This window comes from Amborella trichopoda, chromosome 1, assembly GCF_054954075.1.
Source record: "Amborella trichopoda isolate Santa Cruz 75 chromosome 1, AtrichopodaSantaCruz75HAP2 v2.0, whole genome shotgun sequence".
Taxonomy (NCBI): domain Eukaryota; kingdom Viridiplantae; phylum Streptophyta; class Magnoliopsida; order Amborellales; family Amborellaceae; genus Amborella; species Amborella trichopoda.
The window spans coordinates 35,823,267-35,826,924 of NC_142336.1; the positions used below are offsets into that span (position 1 = coordinate 35,823,267).

General features: G+C 38.3%; 1 long non-coding RNA gene across 1 annotated transcript; it reads right to left on the reverse strand.

The window, feature by feature from the left end:
- Nucleotides 1-969: 969 nt before the first annotated feature.
- LOC148783795 (uncharacterized) lies at nt 970-3,318 on the reverse strand. The gene is made up of 2 exons (XR_016044541.1): nt 3,231-3,318; nt 970-1,367 (listed from the first exon to the last, which is right to left on the reverse strand). It is a non-coding gene; the product is annotated as an uncharacterized LOC148783795 (long non-coding RNA).
- Nucleotides 3,319-3,658: the final 340 nt, after the last annotated feature.

The following is a 3,658-nucleotide window of genomic DNA, read 5'->3' on the forward strand; positions in this document are numbered from 1 at the left end:
TTTGTCTCCTCACTCATATAGATATATAAATCATCAAGGTATTACTAGACAGGATGTAGCCATCAAGAAATTATAAGACACTATATTAAAGTAGGAGTTCAATCTGAATTGACCACAACTAAGCGGCAAGCAAATATCTCCATTACAATCAGCAAATACCATGCTGATATTCCTACTTATCAAGAATTACTAAATAAATTTCTTATTCGAAATTAAGTTATACATTCCACTGACACAGTTTTAGAACCCTATAACATGTAAATCAAGAAATTGTCAATCTCATTTCCTTTACGTTTATTTAGACTACAAATATTTTAGGGCACAAATCAACAATGTAAACATCAATAACATCGACCTCTAGTCTACTCATATCACGTTGTCTTAGAAACTTCTATGTCAAATAATGAGCATCATGGTAGATAATGACCCACAAAAGGGATGCCTCACAGCTAGTGACTGGAACAATAAGTATGATACATGCACAACACCCAATTTATATTGAATGTATATTTTAACCAATTTTATAAATTGTTTCAGTCTGATGATTTATAGCTGATGATCAAGTTCATTTGGGGCATTCAATCACAGAGCGAGGAGAAAGGCATAGCAATATCTCTTCAATTAGGCATTTGAATTTTAGCCCTAGACAGCCTATCGATGGTCTTGTAGGAACCTCTTGAAGTTCAGAATTATACCAAAATTTTCATTTTATTCATATTTCCACTTGTAATTTTACTCGATAGGAATTTATATTCAACAAATGCATTTCTGATGCAAACGACCCATCAAATTAGAGGGGAATCCTTGATATCGAAAGATTTGGGTCTCCTCTCCATTATGTATGGGAAGGAGCTCTTGCAAAAATTGCAACAAGAAAGGTATTTCATTTTTCATAATTATAGGTTTTCCAATAGTATTTGAGAACAGAATACTTCGTTGTTGTTTTTTTTTTGTAAAAGATCCTTAAAATAGTCCCTATAGCTTGTTATATTCACAGTTGTAAACATCAATACCACTATCAATTCATTATGCTTCAGCATAAATTGCTTTACACAAACAAGAACCAGATCGGATTCCACAATCTCTCATGGACTTCATCTAAAATGATGACCTTGTACGTTTTAAACACCGCAATCCCTTTCTCTCGCATTTCTTCCATCAAGACTCCTGCTGTTTTAAATACAATCTTTGACAATAAATAGGAGTCAACTCAAGTTCGCATATCATGGATTTGTTCTTTTCAATTAACCAATATGATATCCAACTTCATCTTCAACTTGGCAACTACGAGCTTCAGCAACCATTTTTGCAATTGCCACAACATCGAACCTTCTAGGTTGGGTACACAAAATAGGCCGCAATCCTGCCTGTAGGAGGAAATTAGAGAATTTGTGAGCTTTTCCCATAGACAGTATCACCAACTATGAGAGTGACACGATTGTTGTTTATCTTCTGAACTATGCGATCCTTCAAATCTATGATCAGAAGGTCCGCTGAGTTCCATGAAGAAGGAGGGGCCATTGTTAATTCTCACTCTAAGGTTTAGTGTTTCTCTTTCCCTTCAAACCAGAAAAAAGTTACTACTACTCTCCCTCCCCCAGGCTTCTCAAAGACCTCTGACTTTCTCTCTCTAAAACTCCATTTTTAACCTTCTCGCATGCGAAGTGCCAAATCTGAAAGCGTACATGCCACCTTCCTTATTGATGATGCATAATGCAAGATTTTCTCTCTCTTTCTAAAATTGATTCCTCACCTCTCTCTCTAAAACTCCATTTTTAACCTTCTCTTGGATGTATGGGTAACGAACGGATGAGCTACCAATATATCAACAAAGATGAAGGGTGGTGAGAGAGAAAAAGAGATAGAGGAAATCTTGCATTATGCATCTTGATAAGGAAGGTAGCATGCACGCTTTCAGATTTGGCACTTTGCATGCGAGAAGGTTAAAAATGGAGTTTTAGAGAGAGAAAATCGGAGGTCTCTAGGAAGCTTGGAGGAGAGAAAGTAGTAGTAAGTTTTTTTCTAATTTGAAGGGAGAGAGAAACACCAAACCCTAGAGTGAGAATTAACAATGGCTCCTCCTTCTTCATGGAACCCAGCGGACCTTCCGATCATGGCTTTGAAGGATCGCATAGTTGAGAAGATAAACAACAACCGTGTCAGTCTCATAGTTGGTGATACTGGCTGTGGGAAAAGCTCACAAATTCCTCAATTTCCTCCAACGGACAGGATTGCAGCAACCATTTTTGCAACTGCCACAACAGCGAACCTTCTAGGTCGGGTACACAAAATGGGCTGCAATCCTGCCTGTAGTAAGAAATTGGGGAATTTGTGAGCATTTCCACAGCCAAAATCACTAACTATGAGAGTGACACAATTGTTGTTTATCTTCTCAACTATGCGATCTTCAAAGCCATAATCGGAAGGTCTGCTGGGTTCCATGAAGAAGGAGGCGCCATTATCAATTCTCACTCTAGGGTTTGGTGTTTCTCTCTCCCTTCAAACAAGAAAAAACTTACTACTACTCTCCCTCCCTCAGGCTTCCCAGAGACCTTCGACTTTCTCTCTCTAAAACTCCATTTTTTACCTTCTCGCATATGAAGTGCCAAATCTGAAAGCGTGCACACCACCTTCCTTATCGATGATGCATAATGCAAGATTTCCTCGCTCTATTTCTAAAATTGATTCCTCTCCTCTCTCTCTAAAAGTCCATTTTTAACATTCTCGCATGCGAAGTGCCAAATCTGAAAGCATGAATTCCACCTTCCTTATCGATGATGCATAATGCAAGATTTCCTCTCTCTCTCTTTCTAAAATTGATTCCTCTCTTCTCTCTCTAAAATCGTCGCTCCTCTGTGAGAGAGGGGTTTTTAGCAATTCTAAAAATATGGGGAATATTTAAGTGGGGCGTGCAGGCTTATCCTTCAGTATGTTGAAGGTTTAGGTAACAGACGTATTCCTATAACAGTTTGGATAGAGGTGATTTGGAATTGATCAATACAAAAGGACAACACGGTACTTATCCTTTATTTAACACCGTAAACCAAGATAAAATAGCAACTTATCCTTTAATTAACACTATGAACCAAGATAAGATAGCAGTACGATTTATACACAAAAATTGGGCATAGATAGTAACAAACACGATATATATGTAGAGAAACAAATCACATAATCTTTATCATTAAAAAAAATTCAGAGTAAAAGAAAATAGGGAAGATGGAACTTACTCTGATACCAATATTAGTAAATATTTGATGAAGCGTGGATGACATCAAACCCGATATCAGAGAAGGGGTGCTGTGAGGTTGGCGATCGCAAAGCCTAGATTTTCTATCCCTTCACATTTAGAGAGAGAAGAACATTGTGCAACTATACGCCTTTTTTTTTGTTCACATCATCTCTCTAGCTTCCCATCTTATAGGGAGAAGAAGGGGTAACCGTTGTATTTCTCCAATGGGTCTCCGAGAAAGCCAAGGGTTCCTTGATCTCCAACGGGTGTCCAAAAAAACGAGGGGGTTACGATCATGTGGAGGTTGGGTCATATGACCGTTGGATATATTTGATTCCGACAAACGTCGGCTAAGACACGTGAGGCCTCATTGCCATACATGTCAACATGGCTTAGCCCTAATAGGGCCAAGGTCGGGCTCCCCTC